Here is a 19738-nt window from a genome sequence, read left to right as displayed (position 1 = left end):
ACTCAAGGGGACAATGTGATCAGCTCCAAGCCTGACCGGCTTTATCTCCCCAGTGTTGACGGTTACACACCACAACAAATACTCATTTATGGTTGAGTTAACTTATGGCCATTAAAAAAATGTTTTAGATACACACGCACACACATGAAGACCCCACAATTAGCGTTGTACACTTTCAACGCACATGCCGAGTGAGATACATTAATTCTCGCTGGCATTTGCAAACACAAGGGTATGGGCGGTTAGCATCAAACATCAGCACTGCCACCGACGTTATCCAACGGTTGGGAATCGAACCTGGCTTAGCAGTTAGGCAGGGCGGCGTGCGACCCACCGCGCCACCACTCCCCCACGCCCAGTCAGCACCCCCCCCCCCCGGCACCCCCCCCCCCCCCCCCATACGCTTAGGCAGACACAAAACACACGGCCAAGCACACATTCACATACATAGGCATAGCACTGCCTTCTTTTGCCAAAAGGCCGTGCGTGCGTGCATGGCACAGTCTGTTTTGTTTATATGCAAGAGACACGGCCATGATTCATGGTAAATAACACATGCCTCGCCGCTGCAGATGCAATGCAAATGCTCGTGGATATTTATTTATTTATTTGCACGCACGCACGCATGCATGAGCGCAACCAGCGGAACCTTATTTAGTGCGGCGTCGCAGCTGTTTCCATGGGCACCCAGTGGGGTGGGGGGGGAGATGGTTGGAGAAGGATCGGGGGGGGGGGGAGCGAGAAGGGGAAAGTTGATGTCTAAACTCGCCATTTGAAATGGAAATGCGGCCTCGCTGCAAATGCCAAGCGAGACGCGCGCGGTTCACCACCGGCTGGCGAGCTCGCTCCTGCGTTTGAGCGTGACCGGTGGCTGCGGAAACCGCGCGAGGAGCAGGAGGAGGTGGGCAGGGTACCGTCGCCACCGTCGCCACCGCCGCCGCCGCCGCCGCTTTCACGGATTTAAAACAAAATATAAAACGGACGCGCCGTGTTTTTCCGCGGAAGAGAGCGAGAGAGGGCCAACCCGCATCTCCAGTGTCGGCGGATTGTTGTCTCGTGGCGGGTTTTGCCCCAAACGCTGCCGAGGCGCTTCTGCTGTGCCTCCCAGACGGGTGGTGGAGCGCGCTCGGCATGCCCCCCCCCACCCGCTACTTGGAAGATAAATTGCCCCCCCCCCCCGGTCTAATTTTCCCTCCCCGATTACTGGGCCCCTCCAGCCTGCGGACACCGGAGCAGTTTGCGCCGCCTGCCTCACTCGATAGCTACGCCACTGAATAAACCCTAGGGGAGCCTTTGTCCGGCTCTGTGAGCCTTTTGAACTCACAACTGAACCCCACGGTATGGCGTGGTCCGGCTCTATGAGCCACTGGACCCAGTGGTGTAGCGCGGTTGGCATTAGCCCCCCGCTCAAGTTACAAATTGGAACTCCATGTTCCAATGTCCCCTCCTATCCGTAACCTGGCGCCTAGGCCCGCCTGGCACCATGGGCCTCGGTGCAGTTGCACTGCCTGCACACGCCACGACTACGGCCACTGTTTGCGGATAAAAGTGGAGATTAAGCATTTGCAAACAGTGAACGTTTCCCCGCTTGGCGATTAGTGTCATCCATCTACTGCACGCCCATTCATCATTCGCCTGTCAACTGCCCCAGCTTATATCCGCTTTTACATTCATTTGCAAAGCAGGGATGCGCGCAGTCTGTCTCACGGCAACACTCATTCATGAATTGCAAAGGCGAGCAGTCGCCGGTAAATCGGCGCATATCTCGATGAATGCAGAAAAGCTCACTGGCAAATTTTGTTTGGCGATGTTTACATTTCTCTGCATCGGGACGAGACTGAGATGGGGTGGGGGTGGCTGCGAGGGGGGGGGGGGGATGCCAGCGCAGCGTCTGTTTGGGACAGACATCCTGCACTGTCGATGACATCATTTAGGCAAAGGTCAAAAGTCACGGCAAGGGCAGGTCATTGGGCGGCCATTGGACTGTTTGCTTTTGTTAAGCATCTGTTAGGTCAGTTGGCATGTCACGAGCTACCGATACCCGAACCTGGGACGAGGAGGAAGGCGTGTGCACGTGACATCACCCGAAAGAATCCCAGAGCACGGCGACAAATTCCCAAACGACACAAAAAGTCCACACATGCTGCGGGGCCCCGCTCGATTTTTTTCAGCTGGTGTTTGTGTGCCACTATTTGCCGGCCATGGAAGCGAAGTCAAAGAGAATAAAAAAAATGGCAACATATTGACATTTTTGTTGTTTTTTATTTAAAGCTTTCGTGACTGCAGGGATTCATTTTCTTGGTTCTTTCGGTAAAGTCACGTAGAAGGGAAACAATAAAATAATAAAAATATAAAACAACAAAATTCTCACGACGTTTCGACTGCAACACAAGCAATCATCATAAGAATATTTTTTGTTGTTGTTCAAAAACAAATAATTGGAAACTGCAAAATGTGCCCCGAATTATACACTCCTGCAAATCATTTAGAAAAATCGAGCTAAAAGAGCCGTACGATGTTGCACGAACTGCAACCGTACGGAGAATGCGAATGTGCCAATTATTTCGTGTTTTACGGTGTGATGGACGTTTTCTTATTGTCGTTATTACGAGCCGAAAATTCCAGTTTGCAAACGGGCCCAAAAAAAAATTTGGGAGCCTTTTTCAGCCAATTGCATCATTTGCCCCAATGTATTTTGTTAAAACTTAAATGCCAGATTCTATTTGTCACTGGTTAAAGTTTGGTGGTGACGGGATGAGTTTTAAAAGACATATACAGTCTGGACGTTATCCACTGTGAATGACAGTTTATTAAGAATGTCATTACGCAAAGACCCAGGCCCATTCTGTTCCCAGCAGAGAGCAGTTATCTGACAGAAATATGTCCCAAGCCAGGCACAGCTTTCCCTTCCCCTCCCTCCTCCCTACCAATAATGGGACTACTCCCTCCCTCTTTGCCCTATACACAACAAACACACATGCATACGCACACCAACACACTGCATATCAACGCATACGTGCATATGTTCACACAAACATGTAGAAATTGGTATATTTCATATTACACATGCGTGTGTTGGTATACTTATGCATATACATACATCCATAAACGAATGTGTGGATGTATGTACACAGATACATGAATACGTACCAATATACCATATTAACCTGGTGACCGAAGGTCGATTTCCCAGTCAAGCCTAACAACAGTGGAGAGTGATATCTAAATCGGTCTGCGTCCATTACCGCTGATACGAAACCATGCACTGACCAGCGTGGTGAAGTATGGTCAAACTTGCCACACGACTGAAAAGCACCAGAAGGCCTCCATCATAGCAGTGGATTGACAAAGAGCTTCAAATGATAATTATTACCAATACACGTATATTTATATAACCCCATGTTAATAGACACACGGTATATAACTGCGGTACGTTTGTATCCACATACACAAACAGCGGGAAAAAAAACGCATCTGCGTAATCACTTACGCGAGTTATTTTATTTTTTTACCATCAGAATTGACCCTGAATGCAGGTCAGCTGTAACAAAAAGGCACCTGTGACCTGCACGGTTGGCGTTATTTATTTACTTTAAAAAAATAATGTTCTCTTTAAACATTCGGTGAGCGTGGAGGGAAAGGGTTGGGTGGCGGTGTAAGAAATAGCGGTTATTTCGCTAAGCGATGGAAATCGGTGCGAGCACCGTGGCGTTTTCGTGGCAGCATCAAAACCTCACCACCGCGATTTGTCAAAGTGATCCCGGCAGCCTGACCGCGGTTACCATGAAATAGTGGAAACGTGCGCCTCCGATCTGGGACGCAATGCCTGCGATGCCGTGGGGAGTTCGTGTTTAAAATTTGCAACATCAAACCCCTACTCTCCTCTCTTCCTAGCCCCCCCCCTCACAACACGCTCCCCCCCCCCCCACCTCCACCACAATTCCTTGACTCGCTATTCCCGCGCAAGCCCCCGCATAGCAAATTCCACAAAGTAGGGCGCTGAATCGCAAAATTGGCACAAATTGAGGTCCGCCCCTGCAGGTTACAAAAGCAACAAATATTTATGAATACATGGGAATTATTTACTTGGCCGCTATTTGTCAGTTAAGCGGAGGTTGTTTGAACATACTTCACCATGCTGGTCATTGTGGGTAGGTGAAGAGAAGGGCCAGCAGCGGTTCAGACATCGAATGCCACCGATTTTAACTGTTTTTTTTTACAATATACTACATGTCAGAGCGCTGTACTGCAAATTCTATTGTTTTATTTAACTTCCATGCTCTCACAGCTATGCTTCCTGCCTTCAACAACCTGTACTGACCGGTGTGGTGAAGTATGGTCAAACGACCCCCACCCACGGCCGACCGAAACATAAAAAAGGCGTGGATTTATTTTCACAAACGTTAAAGCAGAAAGGGGTCAATCTGTGAAGCATCTCGTTGTGGACATGCGCACACAAAAAAATGCCCTCCTTGCAGCAGTAATACTCCTTTAACTCGGTCTATAGTCCTATCTATAACTCTATATATACACACTATTTTATTATCAGTAGCTGCGCTTAGCCAGGGCTGTCAGGACGGTAATGCTGTCAGCACCAAGCGACGAGCAAAGACTCCGGCCCGGGACCGTAGGCTAGACTGATAGCACTTTATAATCCTTCTGTGGGGAGCACGGGGGCAATTACAAACCTTCAATTACCCGCAATCCTCGGATGAAGATGAAAAAAAATTCAGATTTCAGATGGGATAAACCCGGCCGGGCTTTGACGGGCGGTAAAATTAAGCCAAGCTTGCTTGTGCCGATAACCGTACGAGTGCAGCGTAGAAAGGCTGCAACTCTGCTGCGGGAATCAAAGAATAATTGACATAAATCCTGTCATGGGGTCAGCCAACATTTATGGTGGTGCCTTGAAGGGAAAGCTCGCCCGATAATTAATTTTTTAATAGATTAAAGCCAGTCTGGGCAAGGGGCGACCTTCACCTGGGCTGGTGTGGCGATGTGAAACGCACCTCTGGGGTGACCCTGTGCCTGCGCCCTAAATCAGAGGCGCGCTCTAAAACGCGCACCCTGGCTATAATGGGCGTAATTCCATTTACTGCAATGTCAGACGAGCGGCGAGCATAAAACGCCGGGCTTAAGCAGCGCGGCGACAAAATTACACCGCTCGCGAAAAAGAAAAAAAAACCTACGGGGACCGCGGTTTATGTTACTGCAGAAACGTCCAACCCTGAACAATGTCTCTCCTTTAATAAACAGCGCAATAAAAATGTTGTCACGCGTCCATCGCGTCGCCGATCGTCCCGCGGTAGATTCCCACCCACGAGAAGGCCTCGCGCCAACGCCCGGAGGACCGCGTTTCCGCGCGCGACGAGGTGGCGATAACGAGGTGGCGGCGATAACGAGCCGCTCGCTATCAAACGACGGGGAACGCGAAGCCTCGGGAAGCTGCGAGCGTCGGAAACTGCCGCCGCGGTGCTTTCCTCGCCCGGGCCACTCAGCCTCCCCACCGCTGGGCCGTTTATCACCACGCTGCCTGGAAAATGCCTCCCTATCTCTTGCACCTTGGGCTACGAGTTAACGGCATGCCAAGCAGAACGTGCCACTTTGATCTAAACGAGCAAGAGGCTCTGATATCTACAGGGATGATGGTTCTTTTGTTCATATTCCACCAACCCCCCCGCTTAGTATTTTGCGGGCGAGTGGGTCTCGTGCTCGCCGGACGGATCAAAGTTCAAAAGCGATCTCCTGCTACCGCCTTCATGGGTGGCGACTGTATTCTGAAGGAGACCTCTTGGTGCCTTCGCAGAGTTATTTATTTTTATTACCATCGTTTCGTTAAAAAAACCCCGTGCCGAGGCTCAATGTGTAAAAAACGCAAAGCCTAAACGCAATGATTGGAATAATAATAGCGTTACAGCCCGCTGTGTCAATCCACTGTCTCTGCACTTGGGACATTTATCATGAATTGGGCCCATTGGTTGATCCACTGCTGGATGAAGGCACAGCTATGCCATGTCAGTCACGGTGGAGGGTGGGGGGAGCGGCGTGATATTTGTCCATACCGCTGTGCGGGTTGGTAAAGGTGGGGAGAATAGGACGCTGAAGCAGAGCATAGTATAACAATGCATTTTTGCTGCACTGTTACTCTGCTGCCCACCATGCAAGCCCCGTAATGACCTGTTCGTGCACACTCGTCGCCCATCCAATGCAGTTTTCCAGGCTCAACACTGCTCAGGTTCTGGGATCTGACGAGATTGTCGACATTCTGGGGAAGAGAGGCTGGAGGAAATCGCAAACCAGTCTGCTGCGCCGAGACACTCGGCAAAAGGATTGGGATTTCGCGTACGATGAGCGTCATGCAGCCGTCACGTGCGTTGTACGCACGTCGCGGCTGTGGGTGGACGATCACGCTTCGTTCAGAACACCGCAGACCACTGTGCATGACGACAGAGCGGAGGGATTGCGCACGGACCGACCCAGCGTTTCTCCGCAGCGTGCAACGATCACGCAACGCCGGAATGTCAGATTCCGATTCGCAGGCCCCATCGCTCACCCCCACCGAGTGCCGTGTGTGATACTCGCACGCAGGCTCGTGCATCAGCCACGGTCAATCCACTGCTGGACGAAGGTCTTTCCAGAGCCACCGCCATAACCCGCGCTACCGCGATACAACAATCTAATACGATATCGTGAAAACTGACTTCATACGCAATCAGTGTCACTTTGTATTAGGGTGGAAACTATTTTCCTTCCCTCGGAAATATTTATCTGGGTGCGCCAATGCACTCCACCAAGGCACTCTTTCTCCAGGGCTATTCGAAAACCCATGGCAATGCTCAGCATGCTTGATTTGAACAGCTACTAATATCTACTTGTACATGTCTTAACATGTAAAGCTCTTTTCTCCCCTCGCCCTTCCCCTTCTTCACCAACACGCAATGACCAGCACCGTGAAGTACAGTCAAAACTAAACTAAAACTATAATTAATGTCTTGCAGGTAAGGCCCAGTGAGCTATATAGCTCTATTTCAGCAGCGACGTGGCCACACATTCATAGCTCAACGAAGTGGCTTAGCACGTGGAAATGAATAGCAGCAGCCAAATACTCTGAACACGTGGAGGGAAAAACCGGAGGACCCGGAGAAAAATCCACGTGACCATGGGGAGATAAACATGCAAACTCCAAATATACAGCAGGCATCTAGGTCGGGATCGAACCCACTACCTCCTGTATACCAGGCGAGGTAGTGAACATCCCGCCACCGCGGTGTCCCGCCATGACCAGTACTGTGCATGGAAGCCTTCATCCAGCAGCGGACTGATGAAGGGATGTGAATTACCAGGAATATTCCAAGGGCAGAGACGGACAGTCAGACTGGAAAATAAATCTATATGTGAGTTCTAAGCTTTGTGTTTCTACTTTTATGGTTTATAATAACGAAATAAATTAGATTTCACTGCGGTGTGTGCAGATAAAAGCTATTATTTCAAGGCAAATTAAATCCAACTTTTTGTTACAAAGTTTAATTTGAGGACCGTGATAATAAAAAAAAGTTAAAAGTGTTTGCTCCTCTAGAAAGCATTGCACAGCGGCCATCTCCATCCTTGGCCCTGAGTCAGTGGTGGAAATTCCCCATTTCTATGACAGAGGCCAGTCTCTCTACAGAACAACTGCTGTTGACTTTGCACTAAAAGGCACTCATCTATCAACCCAAGGAGGCACACAATTTGCAGATTTAATCCCCATCCGAGATTTGAACTCGAAATCTGTGCTGCTATAAATATCCACGTGATAAGCCACTTCGTTGAGCTATCATTTGTGGGGTTAGGTCGTTTATGACAAAAACAAACTACATAGCTCAGTGGGCCCTTCACTGGTAAAATAAAAATCTTTCGTTTTTTTTTTTTACAAAAATCTTTATCACTCCACATGCCGGGAGCTATCCTCTTCATCACAAAATTCGTGGGTACAACCCAAAAATGCCCCCGAAATATTAACGACAAATGGAACAAATTTGAAAAAAAAAACACACACACAAATGAATACACTAAAGCAATAAGACACGTATTAAACACGAAAATAGGCAAATACAAAAAATTCTATTCAGTAAAATTTTTTTTAACCCCCTCCCCCCCCCAAAAAAAAAATCCCCATGATCCTGGGCGTATAGGTATGCGCGATGGGATTAGTGAAGAAGACAAAAGGCGAGGGAGGCTGGTAAACAGAGCGAGCGAGCGAGCGTGGGGCTGCCCAGGGCTGGAGGCGTTCCCAGGCAGGTGCTGCGTGGCCGCCTCGCTGCCAGGTGCGCCGGGGAGCGGCGTGTGCGCGCTTGCCGGCCCCGTCACGTGGTCGCCGGGGGTCAGGCTTCTGCCCGGGGCTCGGTTCTTAGCATTGCATCACAGCTCTATCCTTTACCGACCATTACTGATGCGTCAATTCCAGTGCGGGTTTTTTCTTTTTTCATTCTGTCCATTTATTTTCGTGGCTGTTCACCTTTATCTCTCACGGCGTCTCGTGCGGCGCTGAGACGCAACAGCAAATAAAAGCTCGCGCCGAATTGCAATCAAATGAGAGCCGGAGAAAAAATGATGTAAGGACGTGTACGATATGGAATGACTCGATCGTCTTAACGACGCGGGCAAATTGGGGGCGTCTGTATGCGGGCAGTCTCTGTATTTTGCCTTCCAGCCAAGTCTTTCCACTCGGCGAGTGTTTTGTCTGTCTGTCTGCCCGCCTGTCTTGTCCGTCTCTGCCGACGTGCTCTCAATCCCATCAAGAGGAACCTCGCTTGCTCCCTCCCTCCCTCCCCCTTGCGCCTCGCCCGATACCTGTGGCCTGCGGCGGAACTGAACTTGCCTCGATGGGCGAGAATGCGGGTCGGCCGGTTGGTAAGATGTGTGTGTCTCTCTCTCTCGCCTTGCGGCGCAGGGGAGACCCCCCGCCCTAAAACCACACACGATTGACTCAAGTTCAAAAAAAATAATTCTGAGAGCGGGAAGAGAGAAAAAAAAATCTGCTGGCGTTGTGCAAACTTTCAACACCGAAAAAAAAACGCCTCCCACACCCAAGTTTTCGCAACTGCCCACACTGTCTCCGTGTGCCGAAGCACACCTATCCTTCACCTCTATCTTAGCGCAGAAATCACATTGAAAACCTTAACTTTAAAACCCTAATTTGTGTACGCGTGTGTAAAAAAAATGTTTGATCGTTGGAAAACAGGCGCAGCTTTTGTGACGTTTATACAAACAAAATATATAAGTATAATCCAACCTCTTTCAGGCCAGTGTGGAAGAGTAGGCCAAATACCTTCGTCTAGTCGAGAGGGTCTCTCTGGAGCTCCATGTAGTGAAGACCCTTCTCACAGCAGTGGTGTGAGCTGACAATACCACGCCTCACCTTTACCACCTTTACGATCATATTCATCCTCACGCGCGCGCTTCTTTCGGGAGGGCACGGCGATCAATGCACCGCGATACTTTGCGTCGATTAAAATTCTACCACGCCACTCCGAAATGGGTCATTTTATATTGCACAATCAAAGGCAGTGACACGTGTGTTTACAATTCGCTAATTCGTATTTTTATCGCTAATGGGGGACGTTAATTCGATCTCCGCGTCGCATTAAAATTGCATGACGGATATTATTTATCCATTCTGCTCAGTGTCTAATCAATTGTATATAATAATATGGAAGAGACACGTGGTAATGTGAAAGATGAACTTGAGTGGAGTACTACTTTAACACCGCTTGTTAGTTTAAGATCAATTTCCTAAGACTTCCTAAAGTACGCGAGACCCTTTTCACAGCCAAAAAATGCATATAATGCATGTTTACTGATGGTATCGCTCTTATATAAATTTCATGGTTTGATGGGCAGGTGATTTTCAGCTCCTCACCAAGCCTATCTGGATTAACACACCTAGCCCGTATAACCAAAAAAACCTCACCTTATCATCCCCATCAGACATGCACTGCAGCCCACAGCTTACGAACTTTTCAAACAAACGGCTGATAAATGTCCCTTTGCAATCCAGGTGTGATCTGTACATTTCTCTGGGTCCAAATCGTTTCAGTTTGATAACCCCCCCCCCCCCCCCCCCACTTTTTAAATATATATTTTTAATATATAAATATGTTCCTTTTGAACTTTAATAACGTAAAATGTTGAACGTTGCCGTTCAGGGACATCTTGCTGTGAGAACAAGGAATCGAGAGCTTTTTTTTTGTTCAGAGACTCCTGTAAAATGTGTTGCTTTCAAAGAGGACAGAGACACAGATAAAGATCCCCTGTATAGCCTGACAGGCATTTTGGGGCAAGTGCTGTTAGCGGGCACCTACGAAGGCCGGCACAGCACACGAGAGGTTGGGTGGCCAGCAGCACGCCCGGCCGACTTTGTCTCTCCGATGCTAATGTTTACACACCGCACCAGGTATTCATTTAAGGCTGAGTAGACCTAATGAATGCCCACAACCGGTTCAGATAATCGTCATTGGCGCTGGCCATGAGCGGGAATGGAACACGGCGCCGCCGGGTTCGTAACGCAGCATGCTTAACCGTTGCACTACCGCTCCCCATGCACAGACACGCACATGCGTGTGTGCGCACGTGTGTGCGTGTCCATGCATGGGGAGCGAACGTGTCATAATGGTTGTGTTTTGAATTTAAAGGTGTGCTCGCCTTACAGGTAAATCCACCGCATTAAGGCTATATGGTGCACTAATAAATGTACACTTATGCCAAATTTGAATTGGCAACGCATTGAAATAATGAAGTAAACATTGCCCAATCGTCGCGTCACCATCCCTATTGTTACGCATTTCCTAAACACTTGCGGTGTAACGATGCTTCAATTAATCCATTCTTAAGGTCTCAGCAGGAATTTATGTAGTTGTGCAATTTGTACTTCGTGTGTTTAATATTTATTTTTGTTATTATTGTAACTTGCTGACCAACCGGCTACTGGACAACTATGAAAAACAACTTTACAGCTCATCGGATTCCTCCAGTCTAAATAAAAATGCTGATCCTTACTTCATAAGTTCCACCCGTGCGTGACAATTTCTATACGCGTTCTTACTTTAGGATATTATCTGGGATGGTGGGAGTACTGGCGCAGTAGTAGCTGGCACGCTGCATTCCGAACTCGGTGAGACGAGTTCCTTTCACCGCCACACATTTATCAGAGTTGCGTTACGTTTTCTGCCTCTCTTAATTGTTTGAGTTCAGTTTTTAATTAAAAACTTGGTTTTAATTGTAAATATTGTGCTGTTTTATTTTTTTATATATTTTTTGCAGTTGCTCTTGTAACCTAGTTTTCCCTTGACAAAGAGACGTATGCTCAAAAATGAATGTTCTCTCTGTATTCATGTAAATCATAACAGTCATAATCTTCAGCCGGTTGGTCAATCCACTGCACAATGTAGGCCTCCCCTCGCCTTACTGGCCATGATACTGTTTGACCATACTTCACCACACTGGTTGCTGTGGGTTGGTGAAGGAAGAGAGGTCAAGTCTGGTTCGGAGTATCACTTGCCACTGATGTTAGCCGTGACTGGGACAATGCATTGCAAGCAACTGCTTTCATACGTACCATATACTGTACTGAACGTGCATATTCATACGGCTTTAACAAAACATGCCTGAAAAATCTATTCACTTACCCTAAAGTGAGTTACAGTGAGGGGAAAAAAGTATTTGATCCCCTACTGATTTTGTACTTTGCCCACTGACAAAGAAGTGATCAGTCTAGAATTTTAATGGTAGGTTGATTTGAACAGTGAGAGACAGAAAAACAACAAAATCCAGAAAAACGCATTTCAAAAATGTTATAAATTGATTTGCATTTTAATAAGGGAAATAAGTATTTGACCCCCTCTCAATTAAATAGATTTCTGGCTCCCAGGTGTCTTTTATACAGGTAACGAGCTGAGATTAGGAGCACACTCTTAAAGGGAGTGCTCCTAATCTCAGCTTGTTACCTGTATAAAAGACACCTGTCCACAGAAGCAATCAATCAATCAGATTCCAAACTCTCCACCATGGCCAAGACCATAGAGCTCTCCAAGGATGTCAGGGACAAGATTGTAGACCTACACAAGGCTGGAATGGGCTACAAGACCATTGCCAAGCAGCTTGGTGAGAAGGTGACAACAGTTGGTGCGATTATTCGCAAATGGAAAAAACAGAAAAGAACTGTCAATCTCCCTCAGCCTGAAGCTCCATGCAAGATATCACCTCGTGGAGTTGCAATGATCATGAAAACGGTGCGGAATCCGCCCAGAACTACACGGGAGGATCTTGTCAATGATCTCAAGGCAGCTGGGACCATAGTCACCAAGAAAACAATTGGTAACACACTACGCCGTGAAGGACTGAAATCCCGCAGCGCCCGCAAGGTCCCTCTGCTCAAGAAAGCACATATACATGCCCGTCTGAAGTTTGCCAATGAACATGTGAATGATTCAGAGGACAACTGGGTGAAAGTGTTGTGGTCAGATGAGACCAAAATGGAGCTCTTTGGCATCAACTCAACTCACCGTGTTTGGAGGAGGAGGAATGCTGCATATGACCCCAAGAACACCATCCCCACCGTCAAACATGGAGGTGGAAACATGCTTTGGGGGTGTTTTTCTGCTAAGAGGACAGGACAACTTCACCGCATCAAAGGGACGATGGACGGGGCCATGTACCGTCAAATCTTGGGTGAGAACCTCCTTCCCTCAGCCAGGGCATTGAAAATGGGTCGTGGATGGGCATCCCAGCATGACAATGACCCAAAACACACGGCCAAGGCAACAAAGGAGTGGCTCAAGAAAAAGCACATTAAGGTCCTGGAGTGGCCTAGCCAGTCTCCAGACCTTAATCCCATAGAAAATCTGTGGAGGGAGCTGAAGGTTCGAGTTGCCAAACGTCAGCCTCGAAACCTTAATGACTTGGAGAAGATCTGCAAAGAGGAGTGGGACAAAATCCCTCCTGAGATGTGTGCAAACCTGGTGGCCAACTACAAGAAACGTCTGACCTCTGTGATTGCCAACAAGGGTTTTGCCACCAAGTACTAAGTCATCTTTTGCAGAGGATCCAAATACTTATTTCCCTCATTAAAATGCAAATCAATTTATAAAAAAATTAACATGCGTTTTTCTGGATTTTGTTGTTGTTTTTCTGTCTCTCACTGTTCAAATAAACCTACCATTAAAATTATAGACTGATCATTTCTTTGTCAGTGGGCAAACGTACAAAATCAGCAGGGGATCAAATTTTTTTTTTCCCTCACTGTAGTTGGTCTTAAAAAAAGAAAGAAAAAAAACGGTAAGACTTTAATTATGAATTTGATGACACCGTGGGCCCGCTGGCACCACGTCGCGCTGCACGCCTGGCAATGGTGCACGTGGGGAAGTCACCACACAGGTGGTCACATCTGCAGACTTTCACGTTCACTTCTCCACCTTTGGCAGACCCAAAGAGATACCGTGTGCGAAGCCTCTTAACAGACTGTCAAGGCAAGTGCTGGTCGCGAGCGCCTATTGTATGTATGCGTGTATGTTGGACATCTTTCGCGCCGTACGAAGCCAATCACAAGGTGTGTAGCCTATCGTGCTATTGAGGCTGTCACGGTGCATGAGGTGGTGCTATGGCCAGCAACATGCCCCGCCCAGCCCTGTATCCCCCCCCCCCACTGCTGGTGTTCACACACCGCACCAGGTACTCGTTTAAGTCTGAGTTGAGCCAAGTCCCGGACTGAAGAAGTCTTGCCCATCCTCTGCCCCCCTCCGCACCCACCTCCACTGCTCCATCCTGCGTTGAACAGCGTGGCGACGTATGGATAAAACGACTCCGATGACTGATGTGACATGAGGGGGGGAGGTACCTTAGTCCAGCACATCAGTGGATTGACTTAAACAAAATCATAATTGCTGAACAAAGGCCCAAAACACCAAGTGGGCGACAATTAAACAGCACTATTGACGGTGTAACAGACAGCAGTAAACACATTTCGTGAGTTTTATATATCTAATAATGTGTGTGTGTGTGATGCTAACGAAAAAAAGAGACATTCTTTAATTTTTTTGGGACACATTTTCTATCTGATGCACGGCAGAGAAAATGTCAAAGCGAAGAGGGAGAATACTTTGACGTTCTTAGCCTTAAGCCCACAACTCCTTCATGCAAGGGCAGAGCACTACTGTAATTCTGACCCCGAGGAGAATTTTGCGAGCGCATTTTCGGGGTGACGGGGGTCAGAGGAGGGCCCTGTGCATTTAGCATACCTGAAGGTTGTTTTAAAATCACTGGCAACCACCAACTCAGGATTCCTGCAGAGCTCTGAGTGCAGAATTGAATTACAGGTCAATGCGCTAGAGGGCCTTCGAAAAAACTGGTTCTGGTGTGTACATGCCTATCACGTACAACTTGACGCTACGTTTTAAAGCAATAAAACACATATGGGTCGTTTGAGGTCCCATTGCTGAACAAAATGCGTTATCAAACCTCAGTGTGATCTTTAGACCACTGACGAATTCAAAGCTTTGATAATATCAAATCGGTGGGTGTAATATTTGTTGAGGGTGAGATTGGTGGTGGTTTAGCTGTTTAAACTCTGTGCTATGAACATGGTCACATTAATTATTATTCGTGGCCATAGCGAACGTCAGTGGTCAGTGATATCTGAAACGACTCTGGGCCCCGCTCCCCGTTTGACCAACCTGCACTGACCAGTGTGGTGAAGTATGGTCAAATAACTCCCATGTCTTGCACAGTGTGGAGAGGCTTTCATCCAGCATTAGAGTGACAAAGGGCTGTAAATTATATTGTCATTAAAAATGTTATTATTTATGATTAATAGTTTCTCACTAACAAATCATATTATATACGTATTGCGTAGTTCACTTATTCCTTGCATTCCAAATAGTGTTTGTGCTAAAATTTGGATAAAACACCCAATGTGCTTACTTATATCCATGCTGTGAAATTTTCTTTCACTCTGATTACTTTCTATTTTTTTTAGTTAGTCTCTGAACATGACCCTGCAATTGATTTTCAGGTGCTAGTGAAGTGGAGTCCTTTTCAGAGTGGATTTTGGTCACATTGCGCTCAAGTAATAGAGGTCCACTCCATCATACACCATGGCTGGGATGCTTATATTAACAGCAGGCTTTGTAAGCACAATGCATTGTAAGAATTGAGCAAAAGAAAGCCGAGGGCTGAGTACACACCCAAGAGCATCACGCGCCACTTCTGCTGACACGTGATTATTAAGAAATCGTAATTATTACAAAACGACGATACCACAACGCCTTGACGTTAAATTTAACTACACAAGTGAAGCCCATTGTGCTAAGTTGTCATCGGAACCACAAGCGTCCAACATGCTTACCAAGAAACTTTTAAGCAAAAAGCAAGAGAGAAGCTTTTTACAAAGAAAAAGGAGCGAGCGAGCGAGCGAGAGAGAGAGAGAGAGAAAAAAAATGCTGTCCGGTGACTTGCTAAGCGCGGGATAAAGCTTTGGACAAATCCCTCAGGCATTGTCCGCCTGCACAGACCAGATAGGAACCTCTTTTCTGTAATGAATCGAGATAACTAGCAAAAGCCAAAGACTGGTGCTTATAATCAGAGGCATGAATTTCACGTGGAAAAAAAAAAACTACATTAGCCACACACACAATGATGGCTCCGTGAGACCACACGGTCTCTGCAGTTTTTCACGTCGGTAGTTTGCTATCGCGCCTTAACCCCTCGCTCGCCCACAATGGAACGACGCCGCCGCCGCCGCAATTCTGAACTTGGCACAAAGGAACGCTCGTCTTCCCCAGCCCCATCCGACACACGCCGCCGTGGTAGCGGCGGCGGCGGCAGCAGCGGCACATCCCAACGGACAGACGCAGAGGCGTAAGAATAAGCCGGGGGAAAATCCGGGGATTTGGGGACGTTTGGAAAGTGTTGCGGTCGCCACTGATGAAGCACGTGGCACTCACCAGTTGTTGACTTGTAATATGGTCAATCCGGTGTCCTGCGCAAGTTGTTTCTTTTGTTCTTCTGACGGGTATGGGTGCTGAAAAATGTAACGCAGCAAAAAAAAAAAAGGAACAAGGGTTGGGGAGAATACACGAGGCATCCCATTAGGCCGCGGAATTAATTACCGAGCGATGCATCACGCACGTTTCTGTGCGCAGCTATTGAAATTTTCAGCGGTGCAAAAAAAAAGAAAGGGGGGGAATTTATTTATTATTTCATCACACTCTTTTTAATTGTCACAAAGATTAGCCCAAGAAGGTGATGACAGCTCTGTGATTTCCGCTGTTGGAAATAATTAAAACGAGCTGCCTTTGCATTATTTTCATTTTCATTGCATATTATCGCTTCTTATCATTTTTTTTTTACAAATTTCATCACACCCCATTGTTGAAATGCACACACTTAGCAAAGGGCATTTTGCTCTTATCTTATTTTTAATTAGATTTATTTAACTTTACAGCGTCGCTAACTGGTCACAAGGGAAGGATGGTTTCGTTGGGAAAATCTACAACTGGACGAAAGTATCTCCACAATTGAGGATAGCAATTTTATTACAGTAATTATTCCCTCATTTACAATGTAATGTTCTCGTGGAGCAATTGTGCTTACAATGCTGTCGTTTTTTTGTTTGTCTGACCTCAAATCTGCACACATCTGACGTACATTTAGGCCAGTATCATCACCGTGTTGCGCAGTGGTTCTTCGGCACTTTTAATTTAAACTGCACATTGAAAGTTTTCCATTACATTTCCTGATCACACTCTTTTCTATCCCACTTCAGTGCCCCTCTGCAATTATACAGCAAAAGTACACTACTCTTCTTGTATTTAGATACTTTCTTTCCTTCAATGTATTACACGAAACATAGAATTTCCCCTGCAGATGCTGTTCACTTTGTCGAAAAAGCTTTTGCGCTCCCTGTTGCTTTACGAATTAATTCCACTTTTATTCCTCACTGCTTAGCTCCATCAAATGCTCTGCAGCTGATCCCCGGTGTATTTGGGTTGAAACCGCCTGTTTGTAGCTCGGTACTATGTCTGACTTCACGCTCCCACGAGCTGAGAGCTTCTTCTTTTGGGAACGATGTTGCTCCCGGCGAAAGGTTGGGGCCTCGTGCCAGACGACACGCGGTACACACTGAAATGCGCGTCGCAGAGTTGTGCGTGTGTATTATATATGTTGAAATTCGTTTGCACCGTACGTAGCCAACCGTGATAATCGGAGTTTTCAATCTACATTTAAAAGTGCATAGCTCCAGTGACGTCGTTATGTCGGAAGGAGGAGCATTCCAGACGGCCGCAGAAGCACATCTCAAAGCTCGTGATGCGGTAACCGTCTTTATACACCACAACCGTGAAAAACTACGCAGTCGTACTTTCTGTAAACCATGAGAAACCAGTCAGACACAAAAGTGCGTGCAAGATGGTGACTTCTTTCCACTCTGTACAGTGTCAGATTTGGTTTATTGTAACCTAGTCTGTGGCAAACTGTCCCAGCAGTGATCAGTGACGGCTTACCCACGTCAAGCCCTTGAGGCGTAAGGTGGCAGTAGGCAATGTTGGCTATATCGTACTGATGATTGCTAACAAGGATGAGATCATATACGGTCGTCTCAATGTCCTGTTATTGTTTAAAATCTATATCACCACAATTATTTACTCCTTTGATTTAGTGGTCACAAACAAGGCAGTGTGCATTACACACGCGGTTTATCGAAGTTACGCGCGTGACAAGCAAGGCATGATGGGAGGACCGATCTCCCGTGATCGCAGCCGCGCCTTGCGCTGTCTAGAAATCCCCCTTTGAGGGGGCAAACGAGTCAATAAACACGGACGTCTGGACAAAGTGACCCCGTCTCAGCTTGGGCCGTGGCGCGACGCTGTTACTGTTATCACGAGGGCGAGACTTGGCGGAGGCGGAGATCAGAAAACGCCTCTGGGTTTCTGCAGCCACTTCCCTCCCGTGCCCCTCCAACCGATCGCCGCCCTCGGATGAAGCCCTCTCGGCTTCCACGCCTTTGTTTTGGCACTCGACGCCGGCAACCAACCACATACCGTCCCCGCCTACCATCCCCATGTACCATCCCCGCGTACCGTCCCCGCCTACCATCCCTGCGTACCATCCCTGCGTACCATCCCTGAGTACCATCCCCGCGTACCATCCCCGCGTACCATCCCCCACGTACCGTCCCCGCCTACCATCCCCATGTACCATCCCTGCGTACCATCCCCCACGTACCGTCCCTGCCTACCATCCCCATGTACCATCCCTGCGTACCATTCCCTACGTACCGTCCCCCACGTACCGTCCCCGCCTACCATCCCCATGTACCATCCCCGCCTACCATCCCCATGTACCATCCCTGCGCACCATCCCCTACGTACCGTCCCCCACATACCGTCCCCGCCTACCATCCCCATGTACCATCCCCGCCTACCATCCCCATGTACCATCCCTGCGTACCATCCCCGCCTACCATCCCCGTGTACCATCCCCGCCTACTGTCCTCGCGTACCATCCCCGCGTACCCAAGCACCGCGGCGCGTCTGACGCAGTATTTCACTCCGAAGGACCTTCGGCTTTATGACGGTGGCAGCGCTTATTTATTTTAAAAGAACGCAGGAGTCGCATCGCTTACGTAAAGTGTGGCCATCGTTCAGAAGGCGGGGGGGGGGGTAGCAGTGGGTTGGGGGGGGGGGCTTTGTGGGCGCAGAATTGGAAATTCATTGACAAACCACGTTGCCACGCGACGGGTTTGAAATATAATACTACGGCGGAGATTCCATATTAAAAATAATAAAGGAATTGTAATCGCATTAGCCACTCTAAGCCTGTCGCCCGTCTTAATGCACGGAACATCCGCGATAACCTTATTTCCCCCAATAGCTGACACCCAAGAAGATTTATTTGCTAAATGTTAATGCCAGATTCTCCCAGGCAAGTTGTACCACTGCAAAGGCCAAGCATTCCTTAATTTACACAAATGGTGCCATCCGCCGCTTGTAACGATACAATAAAGGGCAGGCGGGTTTGTAGTGGGAAGAGGTGAAATATAACAAATATATCAACGCTCAAGGTAAAAGCGCAAGGCTGAAGAGTAAAACCTAAATATAAATTAATGCGGCGGCGCGTGGTATACGCGCGAGAGCGGCACGTGACGTGGAACTAACCCGCGAAAAATGCAAAGCAGAGAGAGAGAGAGATGAGCGTGTTTCTTCGTGGCAAATCGTATCACCGAAGTGCTGAATTGTACCGTCGCAGGCAATCAAACAAATGGTAGGCTGCAGCAATCGAGGGGGGGTGGCGAGTGGGGAACAATAACGCAGGCTTAGGGGGCCGCTCCGGCCGCTACATTACAGAGTCCCCCCGATTTACCGCGTGGCTTAGGAGCCGCGTCCCTTTTTTGTATCAGCCAATTGAACACGAAGACCGCCACCGTGAGTGAAGGCAAAGTAAATGTTGTGCATAATGCGTCGACGATTCGGGGGGAGGGCGGCGGTCATCGTGCTCGCATTGAAGCACGCGCACGAGGGCGCGCGGGAACACGGAGATGCACGCACGCACGCACGCGTACGTACACGCGTACGTACACGCGCCGCTCACGAGCGCACTCGCAAAGTGCGCGGAAGGGCAAGGATCACCACTTCAGCCCCGTTTACTTTCACGTTTAAACTATCGGGGGCGAAGGCGCTGTTAGAGAGTGCCTATTACGCGCGCATGCGGA

The 19738-nt window shown here is 48.0% G+C and overlaps 1 pseudogene; it reads right to left on the bottom strand.

Annotated features, from left to right (window-relative positions):
- Positions 1-19738, bottom strand: part of LOC116947347 (homeobox protein Meis1-like) — a 146484-nt pseudogene that overhangs the window by 24204 nt on the left and 102542 nt on the right.

Source organism: Petromyzon marinus, chromosome 29 (genome assembly GCF_048934315.1).
Source record: "Petromyzon marinus isolate PM22_M1 ecotype Great Lakes invasive population chromosome 29, UKy_Petmar_22M1.pri1.0, whole genome shotgun sequence".
In the NCBI taxonomy this organism is placed as follows: Eukaryota; Metazoa; Chordata; class Hyperoartia; order Petromyzontiformes; family Petromyzontidae; genus Petromyzon; species Petromyzon marinus.
Note: the sequence above shows the minus strand (reverse complement) of the source record. Positions and strands in the feature narration are given on the sequence as shown.